This window comes from Argiope bruennichi, chromosome 10 (assembly GCF_947563725.1).
Source record: "Argiope bruennichi chromosome 10, qqArgBrue1.1, whole genome shotgun sequence".
Taxonomy (NCBI): domain Eukaryota; kingdom Metazoa; phylum Arthropoda; class Arachnida; order Araneae; family Araneidae; genus Argiope; species Argiope bruennichi.
The window spans coordinates 90,619,645-90,641,483 of record NC_079160.1 but is presented as its reverse complement, the minus strand read 5'-3'; the positions used below and the strand labels follow the sequence as shown (position 1 = coordinate 90,641,483).

The following is a 21,839-nucleotide window of genomic DNA, read 5'->3' as shown; positions in this document are numbered from 1 at the left end:
ATAGATGGAACAATCATCACTATATCATAAACAAATAAAAGAAGGTAAAATTAATAGATCCTCAAGCATTAATTGGATGAAAATATGAATGTAGGCAATGCAAGTACAACGCCCTTTTATACAACGTTAATTCTGCATTAATTAAAACTTTTTATTTCCTCAATAATTTACCTTAAATACTGTCTATCAGATATCAATTTTTTCATTACCCTTTCTTCATTTCGCTTTCTTGTCTGTCTCTTTGCTTGTCTGTTCAAAACATATTTTGCAATGGAACTAACTTCCCGATGAACTAGAGACTTGAAACAAAGATCAGAAATAGATTACAATTTCAATATGAACCAGGTTTTTTTGTCTGATGGTCAAAATCAATCTTAATCTGTTGTCTATTTAAAATCAATTTTGCAATTGATTTTAAACTTATATAATAATATGTAATTTCCTACTTAACTATTGACTTGATATTTTAAACATGTCTCAGAACTGGTTTATACTTTTGAAAATACACTGCAATATTAACTCGTTTTAGTACAAATTTTGTCATCGAGTCTAGCTCATTGGAGTTAATTTAAAATTGATTGCAAAGAAACAAATTATTTCAATAAAAAATTTTCAAAACAGACTAAACAGTATAAAATAATTTATCTTAGGTTATGAAATTGAAAATTCGCAATCACTATTTTTTAGAAAAGTCCATATGGGATGAAGAATATATGTGGAGTTATAAATATTTATAAAGAATCGTAAAAATTATTTTAAACTTTTTACCTCGTTTTAAAGCCGTAGTATATTAAAAATTTTATTATTTAAATAATTACGAATAATTTCCCTTTATTAAACTTAATAAACTTATAATTTTCCTTCTCCTTAATAAACTTATAATTTAACTTAATAAATAAGAATAAGTACGAATGAAATATATTTTTATCAGAACGAAAATATTGTAAAAATTTGTACAAATTAATATTTGATTTTCATCAATTATGTACACGTAGTGCTGAGAACGGACAAGCGCCTTAGACCCTGCATTAATGCCGGCCCTGGGTTGATTTCGCAAAATAAAATTCTTTTTTCCTTCTTTTTATTTCAATTTGAATATAAATACGTTTGAATATTATAACTAGATTAAGGCACATTTCACATCCACCATGTCAAGTTCAGTGTTTAGAGTCCGATAATGCTTTCAGTTATTGAGCGATGACACACACCACAGAGAGAAAAGTAAAAATTATATTTCACTATATTTGCATTTTAATAGCTAATTTTTTTGTCTTATTAGTCGCATTTCGTGACCAGCTGGTTCTTTAAGATGTTTTGTGTGTGTGTGTGTGTGTGTGTGTGTGTGTGTGTGTGTGTGTGTGTGTGTGTGTGTGTGTGTGTGTGTGTGTGTGTGTGTGTGTGTGTGTGTGTGTGTGTGTGAGTGTGTGTGTGTGTGTGTGTGTGTGTGTGTGTGTGTGTGTGTGTGTGTGTGTTCCTAAAATTCTCAGTTGAATCTTTTACACACAACTTGTTCTTAATGGTTTTTAAACATCAATTTTTGACAGATGTATAAGTTTAAGAATCTAAACTATTGAACTTTAATTTCAGACTCAGATGATTTAACTGAGTATGGTTATTGGTGTAGGTAGGTGTGTAATAACGTATGGAGTACACAAGAAAAATTTTATATTTTCTATTATAGCAATCAGTTTGTTTTTTTAAATTTAAAAGCAAACCTTGGTTCTTCTATTATTCATTGATTTCAATGAAAATTAAAATGTCTTTTATACTCTTATTTTGAATGTATATTGGTCTATTTTTGCAGGAGAACCCAATATTTACCATAAATGTACTCGGAAGATATAAAATGGACATCAACAAACCCCTATTAGTGATCATGTTCTCGCTATTCTGTTGGTTCGCAGGTATCAGTTTCGATTCATAGTTTTTAATGTTCATACTTTGATATGATTTATTTCTTACTATGTGACTTTAATAATAGTAATTTTATTTTAATATTAGAATAAAAAAGTGATATTATTCTTTAGCGTGTATATTATGGAACGATATAATAAATTTGATATTTTTCACCATTTCATTATCAATTCAATTTTCTATACATACATTTCTATACATTTATTTTCAATTAAATTTTATCGTTCGGATTTCTTTTTTAAAACTAATGTTACCAATATAGCTGTTAAAGTATCGAGAAATAAACTTAATAAACCTTTTGACTGCTTGAGTCAATGACTCATTATATCATGCATAGTAATTACAAGTGAGATAACTGTAAATTTTTAGTGAATTCAATTATGTAGAGTAGCTAATTCATTTCGCTGGACATCGAAAATTTAAAATTAAAAAGATTTTTAATGTAAAAGACATATTGCACAGAAATTATTTATATTTTTATAATTCCCTAGCAGACAAATTATACATAGTGTAAATCTTTTAACGAAGTAAATATTTGACGTTCAGTTTTTGATTTATCTGCAGATTGCATACTCTCTTATACAAGATATTGTACGATATATCCACGATGTTGTATAACGAATGTTCATACAAACTCCTAATTATGTCGCAACAATATTATTGGACGTTCTAATAGGTTCTTTTTTAATATAACAGTTAGTGAAAGAAGGACTTGAATTTTCATTCTTTACTCTACGAAAGTATACAAAAATTAGTCACATTTTTAACTTTCACGCTACCATTCAAGTTCAATAAAAAGTCTCTCTGAATTAAATGCACCCAGAAAGAAATAGTTTATTATGAAAAAATGAAAATGAATAAGAGTTAGTTTCAAATGTGTAGAACTAATTTCTTCGTAGATTAATGAAGCTTTTTATGTGTCCCTTAAGGTAGATAATAAAAAGTTCGTTCATCCTTTATGCTTTTAACATATATTTTTAGATATGAAATTTTATTCGTTATAGAATAAATTGGGAATAATTTTGGAATATTCAATATTACAATCGGTTCATATATTTATAATATCAATTTATAAATCCTTAAACACGAAATATGCTTAATCCTGAATTCCATACGTTGGCTGTTAATCAACTTTCAACTACTATAAAAATTGACCCATAACAATTGCTGACAGTATTGAGCTACTGAAATTTTTTTCTAGTTAGTGTTACTAACTAGAAATTACTAACTAGTTACTAGAAATTTTCTCCAACAATCCAGTAAAGACTGAAATGGTATAGGCTATACGATATGATTTTAGAATGAAATTATAATTTTGATATTTTTTCAAAGATTCGATACTGCAATACTTTAAAGAATAAATCTCAGATTTCACATACTCAGATATAGAATGTGACTTCATAGCTGAATTGAATCAGTATTTTCTTTGGAAATACTGTTTGTAGATCATGAAAATTTGTTTGCAGACTTGCATAATCTAAAACTGCTTTTTAAAAACTTTTATTACATTTATTTCGATAATTTGTAAACATAAACTTTTCAAATGTGGAAATGAAGTTAAATTCTTGTTCAGTCTTTTAAGTAAAGACATGAAAAGACAGACGACTTTATTTAATTTAATTTTAATTATTATATAAAGGATTATTAATCTCATTTTAAAGATGTAGCAGAAAATTTCATATCTTGCCTTGAAATAAATTAACACAAATTTTAAACTCGAAATGATAACTGAAAGGATTTGTACGTTTTTACTAATTTACTAGTTTTGTAATGAAAAAAATTTTCGTTGCCCATACCAAGCAGGATATAAATAATTAATTTCTATGGTATTTAAAATTAATTAATTAATTATTATAAATTTAAGCTAATATATTTTCATTAGTACGCAAGCATCTGTGCACAGAAACATGCTTACAATATCCATAAAAAACATTTGGAGTCGTAAATCTCTCATGAGAACGAATGAAAACGATTCTTAAGGTATGTGCCTACCCTAAAATCTACGTTTTCATGAAAATTGTTGAATTTTTTTAAGTACTCATTTTATAGCCCATACATTTCAGATTGAAAAACTGTTTCATTTTTTTTCTTACGTTAATTAGAAGCAAAGTTACAGCCTAATTAATTAACTGGGAATTGATCTTTTGGTACCGGTAGTAGGAATTTAAAGGGTCTCAAAGATGTAAACAATACATTTGAGAGACTATTTTGTAACTTTTAAGCGATATAAATGCCGAAATCTTTTTTTTAAATATAAATAAATAATTCCTTTTCTTCATTTTTCATTTTTTTAAAACCTGGCAGCAATTTTTTTAATTCAAGTTTGAGTACTGAAGTTTAGTACTGAGTTGAAACTGGTGTGGAACTGACTGAAGACTCCAAAGAAGGTCTTTGCACGAATTTTACAGTATCTTGTAAATGTGGATTTATGAAGGGATTCACGATAACCCCCGAAAATGAGTAAAAGATCATCTTTGAATACTTTATTGGAAGATTGATTAGATTATTAAGATTGATTAGCAGATTATGTTCTTTTGGGAAGAAACTGCTGGGCACATTAAATTTGCCATATGTTTCTAAACAGATTCAGCTGTTCATTAAGCTAAACAGATTTAGCTTCAGATGAGCTGAAACTTTTAGAATCAGTGAAGCACTGTTGTGAGAAAAATCTGAAATCTGAATGTAAAGAAGTGCAAAAGTTGAAAAAAGCACAACCTGTGGTATATCTGTAGATGGCACATGGCAACGGAGAGGCAGTATGTCACTAAATGGCTGCGTCTCAGCTGTTTCCATAAATACTGGGAAAACATTGGATTTAGAAGTGAATATTTTAGAAAGTGTGAAAGGAACATTTCTTTTAATTATGAATGTTCTAAATACAAAAGGTCATCAGGAAATATGGAAGCTGTTGGTGCTTATAGAATTTTTGAACAATCAATGTTGAAACGAGAGTTACAATACATCGAATATTTTGGTGATGCTGACTCGAAGGCATTTTTGAAAGTGAAAGATGTCTATGGAAAGGATATGGTTACAAAACTTGAATGTATGGGACACGTTCAAAAAAAGAGTAGGGTCACGACTTAGGAAATTATAAAAGAAGACCAAAGGACTCGGTGGAAAAGACAAATTAACTGATAAATTTATCGATAAACTTCAAAATTACTATGGAATTGCTATCCGTAGTAATATTGGAGATATTGAAAAAATGTAGTCTGCTATAGTAGCTGCTTTCTTTCACTGCTGTTTTAGCAGTAGAAACTTAACGCATAGGCTGTACCAGAAGGGAGCCACTGCTGGTGTCGATATCAGCAAGCTATGAGCAACGGACAAAAATATTAAGAAAAATCATCGGGTCCCCCTAGTTCTGTCATCAAAGTGATAAAATCCACATATTTAGAACTCTGTGATAGGGAATTATTAAAAAAATACTTGCATGGTATGATGCAGAACAATAATGAAAGTTCCACCAACATCTTGCGGTCAGTATTACCTAAAGAATGGAGCAGAAAACTTTGTTTTTAGGTGAAAAAATTGCTGCCATATTGTTTAATTCTGGATATATAGGACTGTTACCTATTTTTAAACATTTGGAAATTCCAATTTCTCCCCTGACTTTAAAACTCTGTATGGGAATCGATGCTGAGCGCATTAAGAAATCGAAACGCCAATCATTACCCTCTACTAAACCGACCAGAAAAAAGCTGAAAGCTAAAAAAATCTAAATTAATTAAAGATGAAGAGAACGAGGGCTTGACATACAAATATGGTGAATTTTAAGAATAAAAAATTAGTAAAAAAAATTTATGGTGCTTTAAAATCTTTAAATGTGTTTTTTGAAAAACTGTGTTTTTCAATATTTTGCTTTACGCTAAACATTACAAAAAAAATCTTTTTTAGATATTGAATTGAAATTTTGAGAAAATGTTTAAATATGTTTTATATGTGTTACGAACTAAAATCCAATCTCCATCTACATTTTTTTTTTATTTTATTGCTTTTGTTGTGTAAAAAAAGAAGAAAAAAACATTAATTTTAAAAAAAAGAGTTTTGACACAAAATTTCAAATATTTCGAAAACTTTCCAACATTTTACAAATCCTTTTCTTCATAACACAGATAAGGGTGTTATTTATGCACAGTATAAATAATATTGAAAAATATTCATTAGAATTTTTAGTAGGAAGTTTACCATAAGTATAATTTTTCACTAAAATGTGACTAAAAATTACCAATATTTCCAACATTAATAATAATTTCATGCAAATTACATTTAAATTTAAAGTTTTATGCCCCATTTTAAATAAAAACATCGTTTTTTTTATTGAAAATGTAAATATTTTTTAAAAAGTCTCCGAAGATACGCACATACCTTAACGGTACGAACGGGATTTGTTTTTTTTAGTTACTTTGCCAAATAAAAGGTTAAATTAGAATCACAAACCAATTTCCTATGTAAACGAAATAGCCAAGTTTTGTTATAACATGAAGTTAATAATGAAGACAACATTATTTTCTATCAAAATGCTCCAACATATTTTAAAAACTATTTTAATTACCAACTGCTACAGAAATTCACACCTGTAATTATGTACTAAATAATGAGAAAAAATTTTTACCCCTCCAGCGATGAAAATAACTTAATCGTTTTTTTTTTCCATCCATTTACAGCTGCCCAAATTACAACAACCTTCATATCTGTTTATCTGAAACATCAAGGCATCACATTAACACAGTTTTCAGTTATGACGGCCATCAGCGTGGTTTTCCAATTCATCGCAGCAATGATTTCTGGGGTTCTTGCAGATAGGACTGGACGTCTGAAACCTTTCCTCTATCTTTTCGGATCCATTTTCTTAATGACTTTAATATGTTTCATTTCTATGCCTAAGATAGACGGATGTGCCTCTAAAAAGATAGCTCTCGACTGCTTTGATGAAGAAATTACATCTCGAAATTCTTGTCAGATTGTACAAGATAGCTTTCACATCGATTCCTGCTCAATAATTTATACCAAGAATGTAACGCATCATGAAAAAATCGAAAAGTGCAAGTTCATTTCTTTAGAAGTCATTAGCCTTGACCCTAATGATTTGAACAAAAATTCAAGTTTTTGTCTAGATAAAATTAAATTCAAAAATTTTTCAATTAAATACAATTCCTCGTGTGAGAAGAAAAACTGCAAAGAGTTCGAAATTATTTGTTCTGGCAAGGATCTATATTATTGCCTTGAACATACATCATTTTGGATAATAATTTATGGGATTTTAATTATCGTTTATAATACAGCTCGTACCAATGTGTATAGATTCTTTGATGTGATTTCGATGGACTTAACCAACCAATACAATTCGGACTTTGGCAAACAAAGATTATGGGCTATCTTGGGTTTATCCGTTGGACCCGCACTGACTGGGTTAATTCTGCATAACACTGACTCAAACGGAAGTGGCAAAGACTATATTCTTGTCTTTATCTGTGCAATGGTGTTTGCTGTTTTCTCATTCATTCCAACTTGGAAAATCAACGCCAGATTTCACAAGCCTGCTCCAACAGTGTGGAAGAAATCTTTTGAATTATTAAAGAGCTTTCAAATTATTTTGTTCCTTATTCTCATTTTAACAATGGGGATTTCGTATGGATTTATCAGCATTTACGGTAACTGGTACTTGCAAGATCTTGGAGCCTCAGATTTGCTTCTGGGTGTTTCAACTGGAGTATCTGCTCTATGCGCAGTCACTTTTCTTTCCACATCAAAGTATTTATTCAGTAAGATTGGTTTGCGTAATTTCTTTGTTCTTTGTCTGTTTTCGTATGCTTTTTATGCTTTTGCTTTTTCGTTGATGCAAGAACCTTGGTTTTCGATTGGTGTTGAGTTGGTAAACGTGCCATCCTATCATTTGTTTTGGGTCGCCGCAATACAGCACTGTGATGAAATCGCTGCAGTCGAACTGCAAGCAACGATGAAAGTGACTTCAGGAACTTTGCATTTTAACATTGGTAAGTAGATACTTCTTATTTCAATAGCATTTACTAAAAGCTTTTGTCTTCTCACAATTAGAAAACTTTTGCAATGAAACAAATCTGAATCTAAAAGTATTTAACATTAACATTATTATTTAAATACAGAGATCTGGAAAAACCATCATAAATGCCATATGCTGACTATTGACTCTGATGCCATGGCTTTGAAATTAATTAAATATTAAAACTGTGCTTTTCAAATTTAATTATAAAAATTTTAATTTATATTTTTATTATTTTTTTGGCGATAACATATTTTCCTCGTTCTCAACATTTGGTGAAAATAAAGCTCATTTGTAATTCTGTATTTAAGATGGTTTCATTTTCATTTTTCTGTGAAAAACTTGACAAATGAACATAATTAGACTGACGAGGACTATCTGTCAGCTCCGAGTAAAAAGAAAGAAAGCATTTTTTTCAGGATAAGCAATACTTACTTTCAACATAGTATTGTTTTCAGATTTTCCATATAATCCCACTGTGCTCAAATTTAAATACTAAATCTAATATGATACTTTGAAATATTTAAAGAATGCAATTGTTTGACGATCAATATTTTATCTTATAAGGAAACAAATTATATCTATGATTTTTTTATATTCGGAAATAGACGATAATCTGACAGTAATAAGCAAGGCCGGGGTAGCATGGTTGGTAGAGCGTTGGATTGGTTGGAGCGTTGGATAGGTTGCGAGTACGAACCCCGCCGGCCGAAGCTGACGATTCCCCAAGTGTTTGGTGGCTGAAGCGCGCATAAATCTGTCGTGGTCACAAAGTCCTCCATGTCGAGAGCAATACCACTGGGGGGTACTGGATCAGGGGTGATTGTTCTTTTATGGATGTTTAAATTAGGATCTGTGAATCAGTAAATGAAATGCGTTAATGCACTTCGCTCCGTAACAAGAGTTGTGACGTGTGTGTAGCTAAGTAGCTCTCTTGGCCCTAGATGGCGCTACTATAAAAAGAAGACACGCTCTCCCACCGGCTTAAAATTGCTGTTTTAGTAACAGTGGTCTTGTCCATGGCAGGTGCCATAAGAAACAACAACGAAACGACAGAGTGAAGAGAACAATCTGAAGATACCAAATGGTGAGATTAGAGTGATAAGTATAGAAGAATTGATAGGCAAGACTATTGTTCTATTACTCTCGTATCTGTAGAAGTATGCTGGGCATATTATAATGCTAGTTAGGTGGAGTTATTTCCATGTTATATCATTTCCTAAAGTACGCAACAAAAAAATTATAATACTCTCCAATAATTATTTTTCCCTTTCTGGGACACTTTTATTATATCTCGAGCATCTCAAATTTCTGGTCATAATCTTTTTAGTTGAAGAAATGGTCTTCATTTTCTTGGATGAAGGTAGCAACGAGGAAGGAGGAGCCTTAATTCCTGTCAACTTATTCTTTTCTTTCCTTCTTTATTTTCTTTGAATTAGGTTGATACTGAGGAATCCAAGTTTTATCCACTAGTAGAGAATATTTCAAAAATATCAGTGTATTTCTTGAAAATACATCAAACTCCCCTAGCTACTTTTTTATTTATTCTGAACAGCCATGACACCTGCCTTGCAATGTTTCTTCTCATGTGCAATATTAACTTAATAAAACAATTGTTAAGTTTTAACTTAAAATATAACGTGAGTGATTATTGGGCGATATCCATACGCTTAGCAATTCTCATATTCACCCTCTTTTGTTATCATTTATCTTTTTCAACATTTTTTGGGGGGAGGGGGGGATACTGACGTCAAAAGAGCATCTTGGGAGTTCAACTTCACATGTATTCGTATGACTGCTTTAAAAATTAACAAACAATTTATAAATTCTTCTAAAGGAACGGTCAGCATTGCCATAATGTTTATCAAGATTAATTTTGTTTTTCACGGTCGTTTTCTTATTCAAGAAATAATTTTTTGTTTCCTACTTTATTAATATTATACATTGAACTATATCTGTACGTTGTCGTTCTATTTTCTGAATACCAAGCACAATAACTGATATATCAGGGTATACGAAACTGATTTTTTATTTATCTTTCATGAATCACGAAATTTAATCGCCTCATTTCAGTGACAAAAACAGTTAAAGACAAGATATTCGAATACCACCAGACAAATTGTGCGAAAAAGAATTCTTGCTTTCAGCACTAAAAATTATCCAAAGAATTATACATCTGCTAGGCTTAATCCAGAAGAAAAAGTGTAACGTTGAATCAGATGTAAAAAAATAAACTTTACTTTAAATGAAAATAGAGGTACTTTGTATAAGATGATATTTACATAGTAACTGTTCAAAATAAACATCACACAATTAGAAACAAAACTACAGACCAATCAATGGCTACCTGCATCTGATCTAACATCTTCGTTTCGTCAAAAATGAAATAATAAATAAAATAAGCTACCAGTCACTTTCTGAAGTAGTTGGGTTTCTATATACCAATTATTTCAGATATCTCCAAAAAGAAAAAAAAATCAAAATGTATATCTGGTGATGCTGATGACAATATAATTAGACACCTATGTCCATTCTATTGACCAGAATGTTTCGTAATTTTAAAGCGAATCAAATGACGATTCCTCTACCTGTCTCTTTTTAACTATTATCATTACATAAAGTACATTTTCAATTGCTTAAATCTTTACAAATTTAATTTTTTATTTATTTTACAATTTCTTGAACTTCAGTCTTGTTTTGCTAAAATCAGACATGACATAATATATGATTTTCATTTTTCTCTAAAATATTACGTTGTATAAGTATGGCTCTTTGGACAACTTTAATGTACTCAGAGCCACAATTTTTGTCCTGTGTGATTTCTTCTAATACCTTGTAAATATATCTGAACAAAATGCTTTGTTATACTCTTCAAGGAACTACCAACTCAAAATAATTTTGATGTGGCGCCATCTATTACACTTTGCACGAACTTATAGACCAATGTAATAAAATAATATTGCCTAGTGAATAGAGAATTACTATCTCCATATTTTTGGATTTACATTCTGAAATTTTAAATTTGCTTATCATCATATATTTATTAAGTTCTAGAGACGAGTTTTTGATGCAAGATTCGAAACCAGTTTTAAATTAAAGCATTAACTTTTCTAGAAATAATTAGGTTATTGTTGACCAAGTATATGTATATATATACCTTCAAATTTTCTCAGTGAGCAAAAGGTAATTACAAAAAAAATCCATGAGTTTTCAAAACGTTAAACTTTGAAAATATAAAATTATACTTTTTAATACCAATAACGAAACGGGGAGGAAAATATTAAATTTTTATTTTCACACTTTCATTATCGACGTAATCCACTAGATGGAGCTCAAAAACATTCTCAAGTTTAGCAGCAAATAAAATTTTCTAGTCGAAGATTTTTAAGTTGAGTTTTTCTTAAATATTTTCTGCAATATAATGCACTTTAAAGGAAAAATGTAAGTACTCTGCGATTTTTTTAAAAACTAAAAATTTTGAAAAATTATGGCTTTTTTATTTATTCCTAAATCTTATTAATATATCTTGACTCTCTTAGTATGCATAACTAATATTTTACAGATTTTTTTATATCTATTATACATATATTACAAGCATTTCCCCTCAAATTAATAAATTTTGGTTAAAACACGAAATATTTCTTTCTTGGGTGCAGTCTGTTACACAGTATCCGATATGGTGTATGGTATATTGGTGTATTTTTATTGGCCAAATCTATAACTTAAAGAAAAGAAGAAAAATCCTCCTTTTGTTATGATATTTTTGCTGGTAGCACAACAGATCGTAGGAAGAAAAATAACTTTTGAGTTTTAAAAATGCGCTGCCTTCATCATTTGTTTCTATAAAACAAACATTTTGATTAAAAAAATCAAAGTGCTAAAATAATTTTAAAAAAACTTTAGACATAAATGCATTTTACCGATTAAAGCATAATGTCTGTTTATTAAAAAGAAAAAGAGCAAGTGTCCCATAAGTAAATAGAAATTATTTCAATCAGTCAATCATAGTAGATAAAAATCTTCAAATCATGCATGTTCTAAATTGGATATTTTTCAACCGACTTTTTACAATCGATAACATAATGATAATTTTTCATCTCCAATGAGATCTGAACTATACAACAACAAATGAATCCCATTTACACATGCGTTTCTATTTTTGCAATATCATGCTAAAAGCGATGAAGGATAACAATTTTATTGATTATCTAGTGTTCAGTGATAAGGCAATGTTTTGCTTAACCCTCTATTTGGTAATTTTGTTATAATAGTATAATTATTGACTATTTGAATCTGCTTTAAAATTTTGGTTATATCCCTATAATTTGTTTTGTTATTTTTATTGTGCGGTTAGTCTCATAATAAGGAAAATAGATTTATAAGTATCTTAACGAATGCTGAATGGATGTTAAGCCAATATATCCTGGTCTTGGCGAACAATTGGCGATGAATTTGGAAATTTCTAAAACTAGTTGGGGCCAAGATACGATATCTTTATAGAAGTTTTCATACCCTATAATAGAAGGCATATAAGTGGAGACATATATACAAGAGTGAGTCGAATCAAATGAATACTCTCTTTGGAATGTTATCTCGGAGCGAACTCTTTAACTGCAGGGTGAGTGATTTTGTGCTGTGCTATTGAAACCGGCTTTAAGACTCCATCCTTCGCCCCCATGCTGTTACTCTGACGACTGTCATTAAGTAGCCTAATTGTGATTGATAGATGGGCGGAAAAATGGAATGGTATGGAAAGGAAGTAGCATGGAAGCACGTTTAAGTTATATGATAGCGAATGGCTGACTTTAAAACTCCATCCACTGTGCCAGGAAGAATTATATAGCGAAATATACGCTATATAATTCTACGTTGTATAATAGCGAAGAAGACTATCAATTGCTGAAAGAATGTTAAATATCAGCCTACTCAGATGGTGGGAGGAGGGGGGGGACTAAAATGGCATGAACTATCAATCCAAAGGCTCAGTGTTGAGGGAACTTTATAGAACCAACTTTAGGACTCTACTCTCAGTCCTTGTCGTATTGCCGAAACGATTGCCATTCAATTTATTTGAGAATTAATTCACATGGTTAAAATTACAAAAGAATTTTTACTATATTTTCAACTACTGATTCGTGAATGAATATATTAAAAAGAAGCAAACTATTTTCCATTTCTTAAACGAATTATTGTGAATTACAATTATCCTTTAACAAATTTGCCATTTCTGTAGCTTGACATTTACATGATTTCTATAATAATTTTTCAGCTAGACTTGGAGCAACTGCCATTGGTGTCTATATCATGGGTACTTTTGGTGGCCGAATGGCGTACAGAGCGATTGGAAGCCTCTGTTTGGGATATTCAATTGTTTATGGGACTTATCTCATCGCTTTGCAAAAAAAAAGAAAGCCACCAACGTAAATGGCTGCCTAAAAAAGAAATCTGGAACTCGACTCTAATGTAAGAAGTTTAAAATAATCGAAGTATTTGATTTCTTGAATGCTAGCAATCTTTCACAACCAACAAGTCGATCATATTATTGAATTATTAGAATTTTAATCTATAAAAATGGAGGACAATTTTTATTTCACTTATTATTTAGTAACATTGAAACATATGAATTTCATTGAATCAGTCTTCTACAAATTGCTGCGTGTGCTACATTTTAAAAAGTTTATATACTGCAAAATGAAACTCCTAATTCGGAGTCAATATTCAAGAAAAGTAATTTTTTTTTCCGTCTAAGTTTTAACATTGACGAAAGCAGGCGATTGGATGTTTTAATGAATAGATTTGTATTTCGAATATAACATTAAAAGCACTGTAACAAATTGTGTATGAAATTAAAAATAAAAAATAATTATACATTAAAAAATTAAAAAGATAATTCATTGAATTATATGACAAGGCAAAAATCATTTTTGTGAAATTATAGTTTAGGAAAATAATTACATCTGCTTTTATAGGCAAGTCATAGCTATTGCCTATTTGGCAACACGTAAGTTTATTTTTCACTCAACTGAATCTTCTACTTGACGCCTATTTCTAGCATCTTGGTTTCTTTATATCCCTTTTTCCTTTGACTGAATGGAAATTTCAAAGACTTTACGAGGCCTCTTCCTAGCATTTCTAATAATAATTTGCAACTCCATTAGTTAGCTAAGGGAACTATTAAAATAAGAACTATTGCAAACAGGGCCCGATTTAATCTAATTGGGGCCCAGGGAGAAAACTTCTTTTTGGGGCCCCCTTCTGCTTCAGTACTTCAGTAATGAAGAACCTGCATAGAAGTGCATAGAACTTGTCTATGGTATTTTTTGTTAATTAATTCAAAATGTTATTTAAACTTAAAACTAAAAACACTCTTAGTATTAACTCGAAATACCACATTTAATCATTGAATTTAAAATGCAATCTGACAAAGTGCCAAGGTAAGATTTATATTAAAATGCTTTCTACAACTATCTTAAGCATCTGTCTATAAGAGAAACTCCTAAATCTCATAAATTAAATATTAGTACATTTTTAAATGAAAAATATGCAAATTTCTCAACAGTTATTTTCATATGTAGAAGTATTTAATTATTTCTTGCATTTCTTGCATACAAACAAAACAAATTTCACTATTTAAGAAAAGTAATTATTTTATCAGTCTCATTTTATTATGATAAATATTGGGACATTAAAGATCGAATATTTATTCTAACAGAATGAAAAATATCCTGACCGATTCATTATTCAAATACCAGTAAAAAGATAATTTTAATGTACATGCATTAGAGATAAATTTTACATCCAAGGTGGATATATATTTATATTCGATTAATTATTTACAAAATATAGATTTTTTTGTATTTATGCGATAGATTGATGAAGTGGTTAACATAAAACTGGAGGATTTTACACTGTACTGATATTTTGTTTAAAAAAATTCTATTAAAGAAGGAAACGTAAAATAAACTTTCTATTCGATTTGGGGGCACCCTCTGATGTGGGGGCAAGGGGCAACTGCCCCGTATGCCCCTGCCTTAGTCAGACTCTGATTGCAAAAACATTCGATGAAATAGCAGAAACGTTAGTGTAGTTATTTGTTTATATTTGACTGCTGTCATTTAAATAAGTAATTAAGAACAATTTTTGTACTACATTTGTCACCATTTAGAAATAATTTTTATAAATCAGCAAAAGTATCCAAAATTATGAAATAGAACAAGTTGAAAAATATAACAATTCTCGAGATTGATCTTGATTTGTATTTCATTCCTGCTGTTAAAATTTCTGCTTCAGATACTAACACACACCCTCAAAGATCAGATTTCTTCCTAAGGATTCATATCGGAAGAAGTTAACAATGGTTAGCTTAATAAAAATATTTCTCTCGATATATATATATATATATATATATATATAAAATATAAAATCCAAAAGAGAAAACAAAAATAAAAAGATGAAATAGATTTTGAACTCACTTAGAGGTTCCGAAAAAGAAAAATTGTTCTTTTCCAACTTGACGATTTTATCATAATGTAACATTCTGTTTTGAAGAAACTTTAGTGTTATTTTTGGAGAAAACACCTAATTTTGGACTGCAGTCGGATGACGTGGGCAGCATCAGAGCTATTTTCCTTTCACCAAGATAAAGCGTTACACTAGTGAAAGGGCGTTTGACTAAAACAGATTTATCAGACAATAGACTTTATTAAGTGGGTTCTCAAGTGGTTTTGAACTCGAGTTTTAAACCAGAACTAAGTATCAGGAATATCAAATCACCACAGACAGCAATTCTGATAAAATATGGATTCAATACTTAGTGTAAATATTAAATGTATTCTATAGAAACAGAGTCTATCTTTTATTTGTATTATTTAAATTCTGACTTATGTCGATTTGTTAAACATTTTAAATTTATTTTACTGTAAACCTCTTGAAATTCTTTATTATCTTCAGGCAAATTGGTAATAATTATCAAATATTCTATGTACTTTAATTAATAAAAGAACGGTAAAAAGAAACTAAACAATATTTTTCATTTTATTGATATAACTTGGGCCATATCTGGAGCAAATTTAACAACCGTCGTGTTTTGAAGAAATATTTCTGATACTAAAATCAACAAAAATTTTTAATATTCTTGATACATATTGTGAGTAAATAAAACTACAAAAAAAATTTATAACAAAGAAATTACAAATTTATTTAAAAATAAAAACATTTTTTTTTTCCAAAATTTATTACAACTAGCCTTTGGCCATCATATATTAGAATCTTCAAATTAGCTTTATAATTCATTACCAGATGGCGTTACTCGTCTGGAATAAAAAATTTAGTTTAAATAATCAATTATTTATTGAACAATTTCGAAAATTTTAAAATAATATACAATTATCAAGTATACAGATGAATAAAAAACTTCAAATCAGCAGAAATAGACATAAAATAATATTGAATATATGAAATAAGTAAAGCAAAATAATATGAATAAAAAGGAAACTGATAATGAATAGCAAGACAAACACTATTTACCATAAGAAGGACAATTCCAACTCTTGTAAAGTAGGTTTCAATTGCCATTCTTTCGGAGCTGAAATGTAGCTAATAATAGTTGCAAAGATCGCCAAATTAACCATCGCTGGTAATATAAGGCAATTTTAAAATCATAAAAACAAAAAACATGTCATTTTTACAGTAGTATACGTGACCACAAAAAAAAGATGGCATCTATAAGTCAAATAATTAAATATAGAGAAAAGAAACACAGTAAAAATGTGCAACACAAATTTACATACGTTCAGAATCATATCATTTTCGAATGATATGACTTTAAAAAAATTTAATATATGATGCTTTTAAAACAAACTAGTAAAAAAGTGAAGGATAATTTCTCCTGGGCTCATGCAAAAAGTTACTGCATACAAAAATTGAGATTGTGAATTTTAAAAAATTCATAATGACCAATTTTCAGGATATTCTGTATGGAACCAGGAAAAATTATTTTCTACTTTTCAGTCCTTTCTAAAAATTTATAAATTTTTTATTAATTTATTCTTTTATTAATTTTTTTTAGTTAAATAATAACTTTAAGCTTTTTAGCTTTGTGTGTGTGAAAATCTGTGATCTATTTTAAACTAACTTCTGGATGAGCTGATGGCTTGCCGTAGCGCCATCTGTCTGAAATAAAATTTTTTAATCGATTTCAAAATTTGAAAAAAAGAAAGAAAGGGAGAGAGAAGGCGAGTCAACATTGCATTGCCATCCAGTTCTGATCTATGTTTGATATTCTAGTTCATCATAAAGTTAGTTTAAAACTGACTGCAAAATTTGCACCGAAAAGAGAGATACATCAGAAAGCTAGTAAAAGAAAATATATTAATAATAACAAAAATATCTCCACACAAAAGAAACTCTTGCATTATTTAACGAGCTATCTTTGAAAGATGATTCAGGAGTTTCAGATAGAAGTGAAGATAAAGATGATATTTGTGATAATGATACTCTCATTATCAGTAGTAATGATGCCATTCAACCTGAGCTTGGCAATTCATAATAATTATAGTCTTTACATGTGCAGGTGAAAGGAAATTTCTTTAAATAGAGAAATAATTTGATTCAAATATTCTTGTATTTTAAGAACTTTTTGGTCATTCAACAGGCTTTCTTTTAATGGGCATATAAAAGTATTTTCTTGTTTCTTTACCAGCAGTTTTCTAGAGATATTCTTTTTCTTTTTAAACAAACTTATAGTACTAAAGTTGTATAGGTTGCACGGAAAGGGAGAACATTTATTCATAAAACAATGAAGGAAGTGCTCTACTATTTTGTGGAATAAATCTTTATATTGCCGCATTGAAAAGAGACAGTCGACTCTCCATGGCCGAATGGTCATAGCACTGATCTTATAATCAAGAGATCATAATTTCGAATCTCGCTAGAAACAATGTCATTCGCAGTCTGTGTAAATATTTAATTCCTTGATTTTATGTTTTCCTTTATTTCATGTTCCAGAAGATTCTGGACCTTTCTTTAGTTTACCAGATAAGTGTTCTGGACTTTTCTTACTATCTCCAGAAAAGCATTCCGGAACTTTCCCTGCTAGTATAAAAGCAGAAGATCTGTCAGTCACTGTGTTCTCAGTTCAGAGTTGAGTTAATAAATTGGTTTAGCTCTACTTCTTGTGCATGTCATTGAGTTCCACACTCAAGTACCTACGTGACAATATTATTATTAAAAATTACTCAGTCATAGAGATTATTGATCAGTTTACTCTATTCAGACCGTTAAAAAGGTCACAAAAGTCTTTAATAGCATTAGAGAATAATTAATATGGATCTTTAGCATTAATCTAGCCTGTTTACTAAATCTAGAGCACGAATATATATTTTAGATTCCATTTTCCTGCCAACTGAAAAAGAAATTTGCCTCGAAATTACAATTGTAAGCACAAGATCACATACCGAATGTCACTGTTTTAAGTCAGTGCGTTTATGAGTTGTTGCCTTCACGTGCGTGCAAAACTACAGTCCGAGAGAAGGTCAACCTTTTGATAAATTTTTGTTCAAAATTTATTTCGTGTTTTAGATGCTGAATCTATATACCAAATTTTACCTAGCTGGTTTTTTAATGCTTTAAAATTAACAAGTTCTCTTGTACTCGAACAGTCAGACAGTCAGATTTCCTCAGAATGGATTTCAGGCCGCAGGTGGCCTGGAGGTAAGGTCTCGGCTTCGGAACCGGAGGGTTTCAGGTTCGAGACCCGATTCCATCTAAGAACCGTCGTGTAAGCGGGTCTGGTGCACGTTAAAACGTCCGGGCCAAACGTCCTCCCACTGGTGTGGGGTGGGGTGTAGAGGGGGATGACAACTCAGGTGTCGTCCTTGTCATTTGACAGCGGTTCAAAATTTCGAGGTCCGTCCCAAAATAGGCTTAATTTTGCTTTAAAACGGGACGTTAATATAATTAAACTAAACTAACTCTGAATGGATTTCATTCAAAATTTGATACAAATCTACGAAAGTTATGTGTGGCATAAATGAATATGACAAATTTCATTCGTCTATCTCAAAGCATTTTTAAGTTACCGTGTTCACAGACAGACAGACAAAAGGCCTAAAATGTATTTTTCGCACTCAAGGATGTCTGAAAGATGCAGATTCGACAAAATCTCGAGTTCGAATTTGTTGGCGAATACAATACACTGAGCTTCTTATACGAGAAAGTAAAAATAGGATAATCAATGTAGATTCTTTTATTTTTTAATTTGATACTACTTTTAAGCCGATATAACTCATGTTAATTATACATTGCATGATACGAAAGTCGTTAAAAACATTCTACTTGGTAAACCGTTTAACCTAGAATAATTTGGCGCTTAATTACTTTTTAGGCTATAGAAGCTCATTGAGAAACTTTTTATTAACTTTTTATTTAGCTGCAAATTTCTGAAAATTTTAGCAATTTTTTTTTTTTTTTTTGGTAAATAATTCCTTAGCACGAAAATCCAGCTAATCACTTTCTTAGCGATGCTAATCTTATTCCCAGATAAAATCTCCTCTTATTTTGATTAATCTTCAAAATGTTATTATACAACAACTGTTGCTATAACTTTTTACTATTCATCTTCTACTAGCGAAAAGTGGTGCACCGCATTCCCCGTGACATAATGAATGTTTGTAAAAATTACAACATACAACAAGTTATGAAAACGAAATCAAAACAAAAAAGTAATGATTTTATATATTTATTTTTTTATTCATTGCAATGATACTGTGTACGGATAAAGACCAAAACAAATAACCGAAAATGGATAAAAGCTCTTCGAAAGAAAATCCTCAGCGATATTGAAATATTTGCTATAAATGAAGAACATAGAATGTAAATTGTGAAAAAAAATAATAATTCACACTTGGTAAAATAAAATTTTCAGTCGTACGTTAAAATCGTTTATATAATAGATGACATTAGTTGTAGTAAACGACAAAAATAAAATGCAAATTTTGAAAAAAAATAACTTCCATGATTCTTGAAAAAACCAGTACGTTCTACCACTAAAATAAAATAATGGATTCATACATGGGTGTAAAAATCGTCGTTCATGCTTTAAAATAGTTTATGTAACAGATGACATTAGTTGATTTGAATAAATGTCATTCAATTGGATGATTTCAAATTGAAGGAACTGCACCAATAAAACAATACGTTTTTAGTTTATAAACTTAAGATTTATATGAAGGATTCTATGAACTAAATAAAATGATAAGGAAAGAAAATTGCAAAGAATTTAAATAATTTGATTTCTTTGCAATTAATAATTATTTTTTAAATAATTAAATATTAAGAAATAAAATTAATCAAATATTTTCAAAAAAATTAAATAATTTCAAATAGGTGAATGCACTTCAACAAATGAATTCAAACGTAATTTCTATGCATTTAATATACATCCAATATCAACATGAAGAAAAAAGCAATTGTTATTTTCATATCATATAAATAAGACATATTTGATTGTTTAAGCAATTCCGTTTGACAAGTATTATGGAATTTGAACTTAAAGTGATCAAAAACACAGAAATCGTCAAATTTTTGAGAAAAAATTATTTTAAAAATTTCGTTTTTTTTTTTTTTTTTTTTGGTTAAAAAATAAAGTTTGAATTATATTTCTATCTTAATCAGATTACCACAGAAAAACTGATGCCATGGAGCTTTTCTCCATTAAAAAAGTTCGTGCGCTCAAGAAACACATCATATGTAACATATCATCAATAAAATAAAATCGCTATAATATCTGATAATTTGATGTAATCATGGAAATGAAATTACGTCTAAGCAATCTAACTGAAATTTAGTATAACTAATATCTCCACCGAACTAGCTAGTCGCCGAAGGTGACTATGTATTGAATAATTTCTTTTGATATTTTAATGCATACTGATTCTCTGTTATTGACTAACTCATAAAAATATGGACTATGGATTATTACCCATAAAAGTCTAAATACAATGGCAATCGACCTGTTTCTTTTAAAAAATACACGAAGAATATAACTTTTTATTTAAAAGTTAATTTCGATTTTTTTTTTTCAATTTAATAGACATTGGGGTGGCTGCAGATTGTATTTTGACGATTCAGACAGGCATTGTATAATGTAAGGTAAAATATGGTGCAAAACATACGAAGTCACCTGTGATGGTTTCAATTTTCAAATATACGGAGTGTCTTTTTTTGATAAATTGCTCTCGGATTTGCTGTACAATTATGCCTTGAACGTTTTCTACTTTTAAGTAATGTTTTATTATAAAATGATATGATATAATGGATATACTCTACCATTATCTAGGGCACATGGTAGAGATTTCATTTTACAATCTCCGGATTCTTGCAATAATTTCGATCTTCCTCCTTTTAAGGATCAACATTAGGTAAAACAGAATTAAAAAAAAAATGTATTGCATGTAATCTTAAAGGGCAATTATGAATCCAAATGTAAGCATTTTGAATTTCATTGTTTAACAAGACCTGCAGAGAGAAAGTGGCAGTTTATTTCATAAAAGTTTCGTAAAAAACTGAAATTATATTGGTAATGAGGAGTGAATTGGAATTAATCACTTAAAACTAACAACCATTTAAAATTAATTACCGCATTTCATGACCAGTTTATTTATATGCGTACCAAAATTTGAATTCTAAATGAGACCAGAAATTTCTTTTTTCATCATCGTGTTTCTTTTTTAAATTTTTATAAGTTTTTGTTGTTGCTATCAGCTATTTTGTGAATATTTAAGCGGATTTACAAAAGCAATTGCTTAAAATTATAGTACCTTTTGGTTAGCCATAAGGCTTACTATTCAGCGCAAGACGATAATTTAAATTAGGCCAACAGCCGTCTCATCAAAAACAATAA

At 29.7% G+C, this 21,839-nt stretch overlaps 1 protein-coding gene across 1 annotated transcript in view; it reads right to left on the bottom strand.

The window, feature by feature from the left end:
- The window catches only part of LOC129988017 (major facilitator superfamily domain-containing protein 6-like), a 147,737-nt gene that overhangs the window by 125,568 nt on the left and 330 nt on the right, over positions 1-21,839 (bottom strand). The gene's annotated exons all lie outside the window — the stretch shown is intronic.